This window comes from Lepus europaeus, chromosome 1 (genome assembly GCF_033115175.1).
Source record: "Lepus europaeus isolate LE1 chromosome 1, mLepTim1.pri, whole genome shotgun sequence".
Taxonomy (NCBI): Eukaryota; Metazoa; Chordata; class Mammalia; order Lagomorpha; family Leporidae; genus Lepus; species Lepus europaeus.
Window position 1 is genome coordinate 103,667,417 of NC_084827.1, and position 16,706 is coordinate 103,684,122.

At 43.7% G+C, this 16,706-nt stretch overlaps 1 protein-coding gene and 1 pseudogene across 4 annotated transcripts in view; one reads left to right on the plus strand and one right to left on the minus strand.

Moving 5' to 3' along the window:
• Positions 1-7,701: 7,701 nt before the first annotated feature.
• Positions 7,702-8,342, minus strand: LOC133756761 (large ribosomal subunit protein uL22-like; annotated as a pseudogene).
• Positions 8,343-10,564: 2,222 nt separating this feature from the next.
• The window catches only part of PSMD14 (proteasome 26S subunit, non-ATPase 14), a 110,886-nt gene continuing 104,744 nt past the window's right edge, over positions 10,565-16,706 (plus strand). For 2 of the 4 annotated variants that reach the window (XM_062187326.1, XM_062187331.1), the window contains exon 1: positions 10,565-10,886. The gene's annotated coding sequence lies outside the window, so the exon portion shown is untranslated. The remainder of the gene's footprint in view (positions 10,887-16,706) is intronic. The other 2 variants (XM_062187350.1, XM_062187343.1) reach the window with 1 other exon arrangement.

The following is a 16,706-nucleotide window of genomic DNA, read 5'->3' on the forward strand; positions in this document are numbered from 1 at the left end:
CTGCTCTCAAGAATCGTACATGGTGGTGCCAGCATTGTGGCATAGCAGGTTAAGCCATTGCCTGGGAAGCCAGCATCCCATATTGGCTCTAGTTTGAAACCTGGCAGCTCCACTTCAAATCCAGGGAAAGCAGCAATGGACGGCCCAAGTGCTTGGGCCCCTACATCCACGTGGGAGACCTGGAAGAAGCTCCAGGCTCCTGGCTTCGGCCTGTCACAGCCCCTGCCATTGCAGCCACCTGGGGAGTGAACCAGTGAATGGAAGACCTCTCTCTGTCTCTCCCTCTCTCTGTAACTCTGCCTTTCAATAAACAAAAATAAATCTTTTTTTAAAAAAATAAAGTTTACATGGGTAGGCAGGCAAGTAAATCAAGAGTCATAGAGCAGGATTGTAGGGTAGGATTATGTGAGTGGTTTTAACTGATTACCATTCCACACCCCAACTCCCCACCCCAAAATGTGGGGTGGAGTCTGGGGATTGGAGAAATGAGGAAGGATTTGTTTTGTCTGGCTCTATGCCTTTTAAATAAAAATATTTTTGAAAGATTTATTTATATGAAAGTCAGAGTTACAGAGAGAGACCAAGAGAGAAACAGAAAGGGTGGGAGATCTTCCATCTGTTGGTTCACTCCCTAGATGGCCACAAGAGAAAAGGCTGAGCCAAGCTGATGCCGGGAGCCAGGAGCTGCACTGGGTCTCACACATGGGTGGTAGGGGCCCAAACACTTGAGCCATCTTCCATTGTTTTCCCAGGCCATTAGTAGGGAGCTGGATTGGAAGTGGAACAGCTGGGACACAAACTGGCCCCTCAAATAAAATTTTTAAAATATTGATGGAATTCTTTGTACTTTATTTTTAAAATTATCTTCATTTTCACTTGAAAGACCAAAGAGAGTCAGAAAGACAGAGAGAGGGGGCTCTTCCATTGACTACTTTACTCTCTCAAGTGCCTTCAACAGCCAGGGCTAGATCAGGCCAGAGCCAAGAGTCAGAAATTCAATCTGGGTCTCTCATGTGGGTGGCAGAGAGCCAAGAACTTGAGACATCATTGGCTGCTTCCTAGGGGGTTCATAGACTGGAAACTAAGTAGAGTTGGGACTTCCTGAACCAAGCACTCTGATAAGGGATACAGGAGTTCCAAGTGATGTCTTAGGTGCTGTGCCAAATGTGTGTCTCATCATATTTTTTAAATTCATCCATGTTGTGGCATATATCAGTAGTTTCATTTTTATTCTATGTAGTATTGCAAAATAAAGACATACTGCACTTTATCCATTCATTGGTTGACAAACATTTGGATTGTTTCCATTTGGGTCTATTATAATTTTTCCCAAGGAAACCTTTTATTTAAGGAATACAGAACTTCATGCATTTCATAAGTACAACTTTAGGAAGACAGGGATTCTTCCCACCATACCCACCCTCCCACTAATACTCCCATCCCTTCTCCTCCTCCCTCTTCCTTTCCTAGTCCCACTCTCCACTAAGATCCATTTTCAATTTCCTTTATACACAGAAATCCAACTCTATACTAAGTAAAGAGTTCAACAATTTGCATGAAAAAAAAAAAAAAACACCAAAAACTGTTTTTCAACAGTCAAGACAAGGGCTGTTCAAAGTCATTGCATCTTGAAATTAATTTCACATCTTTTTTTGTTGTTGTTGTTTAGAAATTTCATTAACTTTAAAGAAGCACCCAAGAATGATACATTCTTTGCAAGCACTCAGACATAACTATACCTTATAAGACATAAGAATACCCTTCATCCAATGCACTAAAAGTAAGTACTTGAGAACAATTTTATCATTAATTAAGAAAGCACCTAAGAAAACAAGCAATGGAGTTGACACTTAGGCATAACTAAAACTAATGAGACATAATATCCTCCACTTAATACACTAAAATGAAATAAATATTTGAGAACAAGTTTTACTGTTAACTCTCATAAAAATTCGTCGAGGATAAAGATCCTGCATGGGGGCCGGTGCCGTGGCTCAACAGGCTAATCCTCCACCTTGCGGCGCCGGCACACCGGGTTCTAGTCCCGGTCAGGGCACCGGATTCTATTCCGGTTGCCCCTCTTCCAGACCAGCTCTCTGCTATGGCCCGGGAGTGCAGTGGAGGATGGCCCAAGTCCTTGGGCCCTGCACCCGCATGGGAGACCGGGAGAAGCACCTGGCTCCTGGCTTCGGATCAGCGCGCTGCGCTGTGTGCAGCGCACAGGCCGCAGGCCGCAGTGGCCATTGGAGGATGAACCAATGGCAAAAAGGAAGACCTTTTTCTCTGTCTCTCTCTCTCTCACTATCCACTCTGCCTGTCAAAAAAAACAAAACAAAACAAAAAAACTATTTTCTCCTAGACTATAATAGTAAGCTCCTTCCCTACTCTACCATCATAATCTAATCTCAGGCCTATGATTTTTAATATTTATTTCAAAGGCCAAGTGACAGAGAGAAGAGAGAGAGGAGAGGAGGAGAGGAGTGAAGAGGAGAGGAGTGAAGAGGAAGGGAGGAGATGGGAGGGCAAGGGAGGGGAGAGGAGAGAGGAGGAAGTCCACAATAACCATGGCTGGACCAGACTGAAGTCAGGAGGCCAGAACTCCATCTGGGTATACCATATGAGTAGAAAGATTCCAAGTACTGGAGACATCATCTGATGACTCCCATGTTGTGCAACAGCAAGAAGCTGGACTGAAGTGAAGGGCAGACTCCAACCCAGGTATTCCAACATGTGTGGTATAAGCCCAAGTACTTCAGCGATCATGTGCTGCCTCTCAGAATGCATCAGAAGGAAGCTGTAATGGAAGTTGAGGAGCCAGGATTTGAACCCACACTCTGATATGGGGTGTGGGCTTCTCAATCTACAGCTTAACCTGTTGTGCTACATCATGCAGGCCCCTGGGGTTATTATTAATAAAGTTGTTATGAACTATCATGATCACACCATGGTGTGTGTACATATATTTAAAAAATCTTTTTTTTTTTTTTTTTGAGAGAGAGCAAATAATCTCCTTTACCCACTGGCTCACTCATTTTCCAAATGGTCACAATGGCCAGGGCTGCATAAGGTAGCAGCCAGGAGGCAGAAACTCAATCCAGGTTTGTTATATGGATGGCAGGAATCCAGTCATTTGAGCCATCACTACTGCCTTCCAGTGTCTGCATTAGCAGGAAGTTGGAGTAAAGAGCCAGAGCTACGTATTAAAACCAGACACTGTGATATGAGACACAAGTGTCTTAACTTGTGTTTTTACTGCTAGACTAAATGCCTACCCCTACATTTTAAGTTATTTTTGGCAAATATTTAAAATGAAGATTTTGACTGGGTTAAATGGCAATTGTATTTTTATTTTTTTTAAATGCTAGAACAGAGGCTAGCATTTTGGTGCAGTGGGTTAAGCTATTGCCTGAAACACCAGCATCCCATATGGCACTGGTTCAAGTACCTGTTGCTCTACTTCTGATCCAGCTTCTTGCTAATGTGCCTGGGAAAGCAGTGGAAGATGGCCTAATTCCTTAGGCCACTAATCCCATGTGGGAGACTCATATGGATTTTCTGATTCCTGGCTTTGGCTTGGTCCAGTCTCAGCTGTTGCAACCATTTGAGGAGTGAACCAGATGATGGAAGATCTCCCTCTCTTCCTCTCTCTGTAATCCTGCCTCTCAAATAAATAAATAAATCTTTAAAAAAAAATTTTTTTTAATGCCAGAACAATTTCTTTAGTGGTTAGGTCATTTTAATTACTACTTGAACGCTATATTTCTTCCATTCTTTGAACTAATTTGTGGTTTTGTATTTAAAGTGTATTTTTTGTCTACAGTTGGATCACTTTTAGCCCATTTTGCCAATCTCTGCCCTTTAATTATAATGTTTATTTCATTATATTTACTAATAATTACAATTATTGGCCCGCGCCACAGCTCAATAGGCTAATCCTCCGCCTGCGGCGCCGGCACCCCAAGTTCTAGTCCTGGTCAGGGCGCCAGATTCTGTCCCGGTTGCTCCTCTTCCAGTCCAGCACTCTGTTGTGGCCCGGGAGTGCAGTGGAGGATGGCCCAAGTCCTTGGGCCCTGCACCTGCGTGGGAGACCGGGAAAAGCACCTGGCTCCTGGCTTCGGATTGGCGTGGTGCGCCGGCCGCAGCATGCCAGCCACAGCGGCCATTGGGGGGTGAACCAACGGAAAAGGAGGACCTTTCTCTCTGTCTCTCTCTCTCTCTCACTATCCACTCTGTCAGATGGAAGACCTCTGTCTCTCTGCCTCTCCTCTCTGTGTAACTCTGCCTTTCAAGTAAATAAATAAATCTTTTTAAAAATAATTATAATTACTAATAAGGTAGGACTATTTGCCATTTTGATACTTTTTTTTTTCTTAAAGATTTATTTTATTTATTTGAAAGACAGAGTTACAGAGAGAGGTAGAGGTCTTCCATTTGCTGATTCACTCCCCAGGTGGCTGCAATAGCCAGAGCTGTGCCGATCCAAAGCCAGGAGCCAGGAGCTTCTTCCAGGTCTTCCACATGCATGCAGGGGCCCAAGGAAGTTGGCCATCTTCTACTGCTTTCCCAGAAGAGAGCTGGATTGGAAGAGGAGCAGCCGGGACTAGAACCAGCACCCATATGGGATGCCGGTGCTTCAGGCCAGGGCTTTAACCCACTGTTACACAGCACTGGCCCCAATACTTAATTTCTTTATATTGTATTTTTTTCTATTCCTTCATTACTGCTGCTTTTGTTACATTAAGTTCACCTTTTCTAGGGCACTATTTTAAACCAGTTTTATCATTTTTTAAAAAAGGTTTATTTATTTGAAAGGCAGAGAGAGAGAGAGAGAGAGAGAGAAAACAAGTTCACTAGCTCCCATCTGCTGGTTCAATGCCCTGAACAGCCAGGGCTGAAGCCAGGATACAGGCACATCATCTGACTCTTCCACATGGGTAGCAGGTATTCAAGTACTTGAGTCATCACCTGCTCAGGGTGCATATCAGTAGAAAGCTGGATCAGAAGTAGAAGTGGGAGTCAAACACAGGCCCTCCAAAATGGGAAGTTGGCTTCTCAAGTGGCAGCTTAACCTACAATGCTGCAACACCTACTCTCAACTCTATCTTTTTTATCATATATTTTTTAGTATTTTCTTACTCAATGATCTAGGGATTTTTTAAAAAGATTTTTTAAATTTATTTATTTGAGAGGTTGAGTTACACAGAGACAGATACAGAGAGAAAGGTTTTCCATCTACTGGTTCACTCCCCAGATGGTTGCAATAGCCGGAGCTGCACCAATCCAAAGCCAGGAGCCAGGAGCTTCTTCCAGGTCTCCCATGCAGGTACAGGAGCCCAAGGACTTGGGCCATCTTCTATTGCTTTCCCAGCCCATAGCAGAGAGCTAGATCAGAAGTGGAGCAGCCAAGACTCAAACCCGGCACCCAAATGGGATGCTGGCACTGCAGGTGGCAGCTTTACCTGCTACGCCACAGCACCAGTCCCATCCAGGGATTATAATTAGCAAATTACAATTTAGTTTAGACTGATACCAAATTAATTAGTATACAAAAACTTTGCTACTGTATAGCTTCATTTTCTCCTTCCATTTTCTCTGTGATTGTCAAATTATTTTTCCATATAATATGCCTATCAGCACAAATAATTTATGATTATTGGCTTATGCAGTTGTCTTAAAAATATATTTATACTTTCACATTTTCTTATCTAGTCACCATTTTAAGTATTCATTCTTCCATGTAGATTTGATTTGAGGTACTGTCTGATTATTTATTTATTTATTAATAAGGGAGAATTAGAGAGAGGCAGAGGCAGAGAGAGAGGTCTTCCATACACTGGTTCACTCCCCAGATGGCTGAAATGGCCAGAGCTGCACTGATCTGAAGCCAGGAGCTTCTTCCGGGTCTCCCACGTGGGTGCAGGGGCCCAAGTACTTGGGCCATCTTCTACTGCTTTCTCAGGCCATAGTGGAGAGCTAGATCAGAAGTAGAGTAGCTGGGAATCAAGCCGGCACCTATATGGGATGCCAACACAGCAAGAGGTGGCTTTACCTGCTTTGGCGCAGTGCCAGCCCCCTGATGTCTTTTTATTACAGCCTGAAGGACTCCCTTCAGCATTTTTGGTACAGATTTCCTGGTGACAAATTCTCTCTTTCTATACATACATTTGGGGAATGTATTAAAATTTCCTTAAGTTATAATTTTTTAAAATATTATTTATTTTAGTTACAGAAAGAGAGAGAGAGAGAGGTCTTCCATCCATTGGTTCACGTCCCAAATGGCCCCAACAGCCAAGACTGGGCCAGGCCAAAGCCAGGTGTCTAGAACCCCATCTGGGTCTCCCATGTAGGTGGCAGGAGCCGAACCATCCAAGCCATCCTCTGCTGCCTTCATAGGCACATCAGCAGGGAGTTGGATATGAAACAGAGCAGTCAGGACTCAAAGCAGTGCTCATATGGGATGCTAGCTTAACCTACTGGCCTGGTTTTGAAATTTTTACAAAATTTATTTATTTGAAAGGCAGAGACACGCAGAGAGATCTTTCATCTGCTGGTTCACTTGCTAAATACCTGCAATAGCCAGAGCTGCCCTAGGCTAAAGCCAGTAGCCCAGAACCCATCTCAGGTATTCCAAGTGGGTGATAGGGACATAAGTATATGAGATACCACCTGTTGCTCCTTAGGGTGCACATTAGCAGGAAGTTGCAATCAGAAGCTGAGCCAAAACCTGAACTCCAGCACTCTGATATGGGATGTGGGCATCCCAAGCAACATCTTAATAGATGTGGCAACATTTGCCTACTTCCTTCAGTTTTGAAGGGTAGTTTTGCTGCAGGTAGAATTTTGATATTTTTTTCTGTCTGTACTTTGAATATCTCACTGCCTCTGGTTTTCCTGATCTCAGCTGTAAATCTATTGAATGCCTTCTTTCTTGCCATTTTCAAAATTCTCTCTCTTCCCTTGGCTTCCAACAGGTTGATCAGACTTTGTCAAGGTGTGAGTTTCTATTTATCCCACTTTGTATTTGTTCAGCTTCTTGGATGTGTAGATTAATGGTTTTCACCAAATTATTTCTTCAAATACTGTACCTACTCTTTTCTTTTTCCTCTCTCCTTTAGAGATCCTCATTTTGTATAGGTCTTTGAGGATGTTTTATCTCATCATTGTCTAGATAACCCCAACTGACCCATATTCAAGTTTACTGCTTCTTCCTTCTATCTGCTCAAATCTGCTGTTGAGGCCCTTTATTGAGTTTTCATATTAGTTATTGCTGATTTGGGTATGGCTTGCCCCCCAAGGTTTCAAGTGTTTTTCCCCAGTGTGGTATTTTGGAAATGGTGGAACCTTTAAGTGTAAGGGCCTAGTGGAAGGTAGTTAGGTCTTGGGGGCTCCATCTTTGTTAATGCATTAATACTGTCTTGAAGGAAGGGGTCAGGTCTGTGGGACTAAATTAGTTCCCACAAAAATAAGCGAGGCTGGCACTTTTCTTTGATGGCTTTTCCAAATACGCTCCCACCATTGTAATGCTGTTCAAAACCAAGTAGATGCTGGTGCAATGCTCTTGAATCTCCTGAATTCTGAGCTAAATAAACCTCTTTTAAAAAAATAAAGTACCCAGTCTCAGGTGTTTTGTTATGGCAATACAAAATGGACAAAGACAGTTAGTTTTCAACTCAAGATTTATTTATTTATTTTTAATTCATATTTATTTTATACTGAGTTTATTACCGAGCCATAAGTTTTTGCTTCTTTAGTTTCTTCTGGGATATCGTTTTCTTCTGTGCCACCTCCTCTTCTGGCTTAGGAACAATCTGTTCCTTGTCAGTGAGGATCATCTCAATGTGGCCCGGGGAGATCCTGTACGGGTTGATCTGGCCGTGGGCTCTGTAAGGTCCGGCGGCGCATCTTGGGGGCCTTGTTCACCTGGATGTGCTCAATGACCAGAGAATCTACATTCAAACCCTTCCGCTCAGCATTACTCTCTGCATTTTTAAGCATGTGCAGCAGAAACTCGGCACTTTTTTTGGGCCAACGACCCTGGGTCCAACCCCACTGCTTGGCCTGGGCACATCTACCAACTCCACCATTGTACCGACGGAATGGCACACACTGCTTCTTTAATGTGACGTCTTTCAGGTATTTGGTGGCTTTTTGGATATGCATACCCTTGATGGCCTGGGCAGTTTCTCGAGTGTTCTTAAAGTGAACGCGAAGATTTGAGCCTCTTGATTTGCATGATTTTGTGGGGTTTTCTGGGTCCAGTGAGTAGCGAACCATTTTTGCAGGTCACCTAAGGCCGCTTACAGGAAGAGGAAGAGCAGTGGCTTCTGGGAGAATTCATTAGATCTCTATTTGGGTTTTAAAAACTAATTTATATCTCTTTATCAGTATCCAATTGGTGAAAAGTCTCTCCTGCTTTTCTCTAGCTCTTTACACATGGTTTAGCTTTGTGAACATATTAAAAATGTCTGATTTTTTAAAAAGATTTTATTTATTTGAGAGATAGAAGCAGAAAGGTCTTCCATCTGCTGGCTCACTCCCCAAATGGCTGCAATGGCTGGAGCCAGGAGCCTTTCAGGTCTCCCAAGTGGGTACAGGGGCCCAAGCACCTGAGCCATCTTCCACTGTTTTCCCAGGCCACAAGCTGAGAGCTGGATCAGAAGAGGAGCAGCTGGTATGGGAACCAGTACCCATATGGTACCTGCTGCAGGTAGAGGCTAAGCCTACTACGCCACAGTGCTGGCCCCAAAATGTCTGATTTAAGTCTTTATCAAGTAAGTCAAGCATGTAGGTTTCTGCAGGGATAGTTTCTGTGTATTGATTTTTATCCTGCCTATGAATGGGCCACACATTTTTATTTCTTTGTATGAAGGTACTTTTTATTATGAAAACTGGACATTTTAAAATATATGCAACAACTCTGGATATATTCTAATTTGTTGTTCTTCCTGTTTGTTATTGTAGCTGTTGCTTTTGTGTGGTACCAGCAAAAGTTGCTACTCAATTTACTTGACAGCTAATGATTGCACATAAGTTTCCTTAAACATCTTTAACTAAGAAGTACCACAGCCTTTGCTGAGAAGCTTAGTATGTGGTGTGTTGAGGCACACCTTCAACACTCATTCAGGACAATTTAAAATTCTGCCTTAGCATTTAGTTACTTCTTGCCAGAATAGTCACAAGTTCAGAGGTGAGTGTTTATCTGGCCTTCTAGGGTCTCTCTACAGTATTCAAATAGCCATAGAAATGTGTATACCCCAACCATGCAAGCTACCTTCCAAATTCCCAGGAATATGGCAGAGATTTTTAAAGCCCCTAGGAACATCTCACTCTCCAGCTAAATAATTCAGTATGGCTGGAGCAAACACTGCTCCATAGTTGAGGGTTTTTTTTACCTTTATACTGAAGGTTACAGGGAACCTTGAGTGGAATTTTAAGGGGCATGACTGTATTTGTATAGCACAAAAATTGTTGCCAATGAAGTAAAGAATGGGTTAAAGGGGGCAGACTGGAAGCAGGAAAATGAAGGGGTAACTGCAGAAGTTTAAGAAAAAAGTGAGGAAGGCTTTCACTAAGGCTAACCTGGGAAGAATGGAGAAAGTGGGCTGGTGGACTGTAAAAGTTATTATGGAGATTAGATACTTCATGTTTTCTAGAGGGATTAATTGGGAAGCCGAACAAGCAGTATCTATTCTCAGGTTTCTGATTAGGAAATTTACTTGGAGGAAGGGTTATTTATAAAAAGAAAAAAAAAAAAAAAAGCACAAGTTTTGGGGGAAAACATAAAACCTGACTCCAAATATAATTATTACCTGTGGGTAACATTACTAAGCATTTTTAGATAGAGATGTTAATATATTGTGTAACTCACATCATAGCTTTGTATCTTGATGCTGTCCTCTCTCCTCACCCTCCATCCAGTAGATTAATCATAATTCTTAGGAATGTTTGAAAAATGTTTGTTAGTTGCAACATATCTGAGAAAGAAAGAGGGACGTGGTAAATATGTTGCCCCGAATTGAGGCCTAACTAGACCCAGAGTGTGACATAAACTTGTCCGTAGTTATTCCTGCTTTTAGAAAACCTAGCACAGAGCAGATCAACCAGTAAAACGTGGTTGTTGATAATTATATGGAGAAAATATTTAAGTAAAGGATTCCTTAAACCCTGTGAACTGAACTGCACTTAAAATATTTGGGAACATTAGTTTTCCTTTAAATTTGCAAAGCAATAAAGACAAGAAGTGGGGGGGTCAAGTGGGCTACGGAAAAAGCGCGTCTGACCATCCCCTCTAAACATACCAGCCCCCTTTTCTTTTTTGCTTCCTTCAGATGACCAACTAGTTCAAGTTTACCTTTGAGTTTTTTGTGGAAGGCCGCAATGGCGGTGGACCCCACAACGAAAGGACCCTAGGCTCCGCAACAGCAAGAGTTGCATTTCCCAGCCGGCTCAGGGGCTGGCGGTGCCGGCGTCCCACAGCGCGCCTGCGGCCCGGGAACACAGCGGTGGGCCTGGAAAAAGGAGGACGTCCGAGAGGCGGGGGCGGCCCGGGCGCCAACTTCCGCCTCCTCCTCCCGGTGAGACAGCAGAAGCGGCAGGACCCGCGCGGCTGCACGGTGCGTTTCTCCAGGGACACCCGCTCGGCTCTCGAGTAGTCTCCAATTGGCCGCCAGGGGAACGGAAGCCGAAGTAGAGCAGTGAACCCGGAAGTGCTTCGCTGCGGAGGCCTGGGCGACTCTTTTGAATGGAATAGGGCTGATTCATCGCCGGTTCGCGGAGCCAGAGCCGGGCCGGGTCTGAGCCGCTCCCGCTGCCGCCTCCGCCGCCGCGTTATCCCCGCTGCAAGACAAGGGTCCAGACCGTGGCCTCCTGCCCCTGCCTTCCTTCAGGTAAGACCGAGAAGGCAGGCCCGGGAGGGCCGGGGAGACAGCCGCGCTAGGCCGCTGCCATCCCCGTGCTTTCCTGAGTCATGTTGCCCAGCCTTGTTGCCACTGGAGGCCGGGGACCTTAGGGAGGAGCCCAGGCTGCTTCGTAGTCCTCGCAGGTTCCTCGGGGTCTCTGGCAGGGTCAGATCGGGATGTGGTTTCCTTCTTGCGCTGGTTTTTGCTTGACTAATTCCCATCGTCTTGGGAACCTATCCTCCTTATCCATGGAGAGCTCTTGTTTATGGCCTATTTGCCTGTGCTCTATCGGTAATTAGTCCTGTGTTGAAAAACGTCAAAGCTGACAGAGGAAACAAAGGAGAGGGAATAAAATGAACTTTTACATTGATTGCATGTTGTCCCTCCGGTGGTTTGGCTTATTTCCTCTTAGTGATAGGTTTTCAACTCCAAAAAATAACCGAAACTTCTCCGAGATGCAATAGTCTTTAACGTTGAATATCATTGAAACTAACAGTAGTTATTCCGGTTACGCCTGTGAACTTATGTTCAGTGTTGTCCTAATTGAGTAGCTGAAAGTTGATCACATTTCCCGCTTTCAGTAAAGTTGAAAATCTGCTACTGTGTGTTACTTCTCGGAACTTTTTTTTTTCCTGGGGACTTAGCTCCCTACTGTCAAAAGAATAAAAATGTAAACTTTTTAAAGGAATGTCATTATAGATCTAGTCACTGAGTCAGAATTTCTAGAAATTAAAATGGTAAGTAAAAGTTGGTAAAGATGTCATGGGAAAGACAGGAGAGGCTTGAAAAATTACCATAGTGTTTTTCACTGCTCATGAAAGTGTGTTTCTCGTGTTGCTGACTTGATGTGTTTGAGTAAAGCAAAAGACAAATACTAATGATGTGGAAATAAAAAAACTCAGTTTGGAGATGATTAGCATAATGATAGCCTTTTTGTTTCATAAGGCCACCAAGTGGCTTTTTTAAAATTTAAATTATGTATTTTTTTTTTTTGACAGGCAGAGTTAGTGAGAGAGAGAGAGAGAGAGAAAGGTCTTCCTTCCGTTGGTTCACCCCCCAAATGGCAGCTAAGGCCGGCCGATCCGAAATCAGGAGCCAGGTGCTTCCTCCTGGTCTCCCATGCGGGTGCAGGGCCCAAGCACTTAGGCCATTCTCCACTGCCTTCCCGGGCCATAGCAGAGAGCTGGACTGAAAGAGGAGCAACCGGGAGAGTCCGGCACCCTGACCGGGACTAGAACCCGGTGTGCCAGCACCGCAGGCAGAGGATTAGCCTAGTGAGCCGCAGTGCTGGCCTAAATTATGCATGTTTTAAACAGATTGCATGGGTTATAGTGCATTTATAGGAACTGAGAGATATGCTGGCTCAGAATTAAGGAAAGATGTGGTTAGTGAAGCCGTAAGTGGAAAGCCTGTCTTAAATTTGTCCCTAACAAAGTTAAATCTTGCCAAGGGAAGAAAGTTTTGAGTCCCATCCATTTACTAAAGCTTCACCTATTGAGTTTGGAAGATCACCCCTCCCCCCAAGTGATTGGTTAATAATACTGTCATTGTAATTGAAAAGTTGAATTTTAACCTGTCTGATGTAGATTCATCTTATTTTGTAATTGCCATATAAACTTTGTGCTTAGTTTTTAAGTTCAGGACCACATGTTTGAAAATTAATTACATGAAGCTATTGTACTTTTTTTTTTTTTTTTTGGACAAGTAGAGTGGACAGTGAGAGACAGAGAGAAAGGTCTTCCTTTGCCATTGGTTCACCCTCCAATGGCCACCGTGGCCGGCCCACCACGCTGATCCGAAGGCAGGAGCCAGGTGCTTCTCCTGGTCTCCCATGGGGTGCAGGGCCCAAGGACTTGGGCCATCCTCCACTGCACTCCAGGGCCACAGCAGAGAGCTGGCCTGGAAGAGGGGCAACTGGGACAGAATCTGGCGTCCTGACCGGGACTAGAACCCGTGTGCTGGCGCCGCAAGGCAGAGGATTAGACTGTTGAGCCACGGCGCCGGCCTTGCTATTGTACTTTTTTAAGAAATATTTTTATTTATTTATTTGAGATATAGAATTACAGACAGAGTGAGAGGAGAGAGAGAGGTCTTCCATATCCTGGTTCACTCCCCAAATGGCCACAAAAGCTGGAGCTGAGCCGATCCAAAGCCCAGAGCCAGGAGCTTCCTCAGGGTCTCCCACGCAGGTGCAAGGGTCCAGGCACTTGGGCCATCTTCCACTGCTTTCCTAGGCCATAAGCAGAGAGCTGGATCAGAAGAGGAGCAGCCTGGTCTCAATTCTGCACCCATATGGGATGCTGGTGCTGCACTGGAGGCTTAGCCTACTACACCACAGTGTCAGCCCCCGCAATTGTACTTTTTTGTTTTCAAATTCATAACAATCTTCCTTTTGTAGTTTCATGTACACCTGTGAAAATCTTGCCCACATAGTCTTGTGATTTCTTATGAATTTATCTCATACCCTATTTGTGTACTAATTTGACATTTTGTGTTCTGCTTGGTGATATTTTGGTGTCCCCATTTGTAAAATGAGAGAACTAGATTAAATCTCTCCCAGTTCTAAGATAATAACAGTAACAGCATTTATTGAGTACCTAGGGTATTCAGGCTTAATCTCTGCAGACTTGCAAGGTAGATATTATCCCCATTTTAGAGATGAAGTCGAGTTCAGAAGGTACCTTGTTCCAGTAAGTAGGTGATAAAGCCAGGATTCAAATCTAGGTTGACTGGTAAGACTTTCCTCCATACAGTTGTCCTTTTACATTACATAGTTTTTACAGATTTATGTCATACTCTCCTCTCCCTCAGGTTCTTCCAGTGCAAACCGCTGTTTCTTGAGTATGCAAGACAGTATTCAGTAAATGTTTTACTTGAATGCTGTGATTAGGAGACATCATAGATTTTTTATAATTCCCTTCTTCTAAAGTGGGGAAGGTCTTGCTTCTCAAAATCTTGTTTGTATAATTAAGTTTAATGTTAACTCTTTCTACTTCTAACACTGGGGAAAAAAAAGTCCTTAAGATATTAATTGCTTCCCACAAACCAAAGAGCAGAGGGTTTAGAAATACAATGTGATCGGGCCGGCGCCGCGGCTCAGTAGGCTAATCCTCCGCCTTGCGGCACTGGCACACCGGGTTCTAGTCCCGGTCGGGGCACTGATCCTGTCCCGGTTGCCCCTCTTCCAGGCCAGCTCTCTGCTGTGGCCAGGGAGTGCAGTGGAGGATGGCCCAAGTTCTTGGGCCCTGCACCCCATGGGAGACCAGGATAAGCACCTGGCTCCTGCCATCGGAACAGCGCGGTGCGCCGGCCGCAGCGCACCTACTGCGGCAGCCATTGGAGGGTGAACCAACGGCAAAAAGGAAGACCTTTCTCTCTGTCTCCCTCTACTGTCCACTCTGCCTGTCAAAAATAAAAAAAAATAAAAAAGAAATACAATGTGATCACAGATTACAGTGGAGCAACTTAAAGATTTATCATCAGTTTGAAAAGTGATAGTATTTAACTGCAGAATGGTATGGGGAGTAAAAAATGAATAATGAACTAGGAAACAGAATGATAAGCCTGAACATCTAAGGACTTTATGATTTTGTTTGAGTTTTATGAATTAAAAATAATGTTATCCCTGGTGAAAAGTTTGAAAAATTGTAAGGTCCATTTAATATAATGTTGATGGATTGACTTTTTAGAATTATCCTTGGTTGCATATATTTCCTATAAGTATTTGAGAGTTGATTTAAATTCATTATGAACATGGTTGAACAATATTAAGTTCTGATCAGATAGTAACTTGAGAAATAAAGAAAAAAGTTTAAAGTCAACAGCCCTTGAAAGTACTACTAATTTTTTTTTACCATTTTCCCAATAAGGATCCTAAACATTGTCGTATGTAGGACATTGTGTTAGATATAAATACTTTATTCATGTTAGCTAATAATACTTTTCATGTTAGCTAATAATGTTGTTTTTTTTTTTTTACAATCTTTTTTTTTTTTTTTTTAGTGGATAGTGAGAGAGAGAGACAGAGAGAAAGGTCTTCCTTTTTGCCGTTGGTTCACCCTCTAATGGCCGCTGTGGCCGGCGCATCGTGCTGATCCGAAGCCAGGAGCCAGGTGCTTATCCTGGTCTCCCATGCGGGTGCAGGGCCCAAGGACTTGGGCCATCCTCCACTGCCTTCCCGGGCCATAGCAGAGAGCTGGCCTGGAAGAGGGGCAACCGGGATAGAATCCGGCACCCCAACCGGGACTAGAACCCGGTGTGCCGGCACCGCAAGGTGGAGGATTAGCCTGTTAAGCCACAGCGCCGGCCGCTAATAATGTTTTAAATTAGTTATATTATGAATGGTCTTTTGCGGCCTCTGCTTTTTCACAGGTATAATCGTCTGGTTTAGATCTATAGACCTTTTGCATTACATTTCTTTCTGAGAATTTAAAGTGTTTTCTTTTATGTTATGGTGTAATACTTTGTGAACCTCTTTGCTAAGTTCTGAATAATCCAGGTCCTTGTCTCCTATGTAAATTAATTTAGTGTTGTGAAATATGAGGTCTGGTGTTTTGAAAACCAGTAAGTGGCAAACTACTGAAGAATGATCTGTATTGGTAGCTATGTTTGTAAGATGATGGTGCTCAGCACAGCAGCAGCTATTCTTCACTTTTTAGTTACTATATACTAATCATACTAAAAATTTGTCTTTTGTTGTCTTTAAGCTTCTAAGCAGCTAAGAAATGGTACAGTTTTCTCATTTTGCAGATGAGGAAACTGAGGCTGGGAGAGAGGTATGTGACTCAAAGACACATAGCTAGTAGATGTTAGAGCCAGTATTTGAATCCTGGCACTCTAACTTGTGAGTAATAGCACTTAACTCTCATATATGAGAAAAAAGAGTTATCATCTTCCATGTGTCTGAGTCCAGTGGACTTTTCTTACTTTTTTACATCTTTAGGTTATTTCTTTTTTCTTTCTTTCTTTTTTTTTTTTTTGACAGGCAGAGTTAGACAGAGAGAAAAAGGTCTTCCTTTTCCATTGGTTCACCCCCCCCAATGGCCGCTGCGGCCGGCGCACCACGCTGATCCAAAGTCAGGAGCCAGGTGCTTCTCCTGGTCTTCCATGCGAGTGCAGGGCCCAAGGACTTGGGCCATCCTCCACTACACTCCCGGGCCACAGCAGAGAGCTGGACTGGAAGAGGAGCAACTGGGACAGACTCCGGCGCCCCGACCGGGACTAGAACCCGGTGTGCCTGTGCCGCAGGCAGAGGATTAGCCTATTGAGCTGCTGCGCCGACCTACGTTATTTCTTAAAAGATTTATTTATTTATTCGAAAGAGTTATGGAGTGGGGAGGAGGGAGAAAGGGAGAGAAAGAGATACCTTCCATCTGCTGGTTCACTCCCCAGATGGCCAGGCTAAAGCCAGGAGCCAGAAGCTTCATCCAGGTATCCCACGTGGGTGCAAGGGCCCAGGCACTTTTCCACTGCTTTTGCCAGGCCATTAGCAAGGAACTGGATTGGAAGTGGAGCAGCCAGGACACAAACCAGCACGCATATGGGATGCTGGCATTGCAGGCAGCAGCTTTAACCATTCTGCCAAAAGTCTGGCCCTGATCATTTTATGAATAATTTACAGAAATAAAAATAAAGGTTTAGTGAAAAAATAGTTATATTAGAAATATTAATAATGGTTAAATATAGCAAATATAGGTAAAGATTTATTTATTTATTTGAAAGTCAGAGAAGGAGAAGCACAGAGAGAGGTCTTCTGTCTGCTGATTCACTCCCCAGTTGGCTGCAATGGCTGGAGCTGTGCCAATCTGA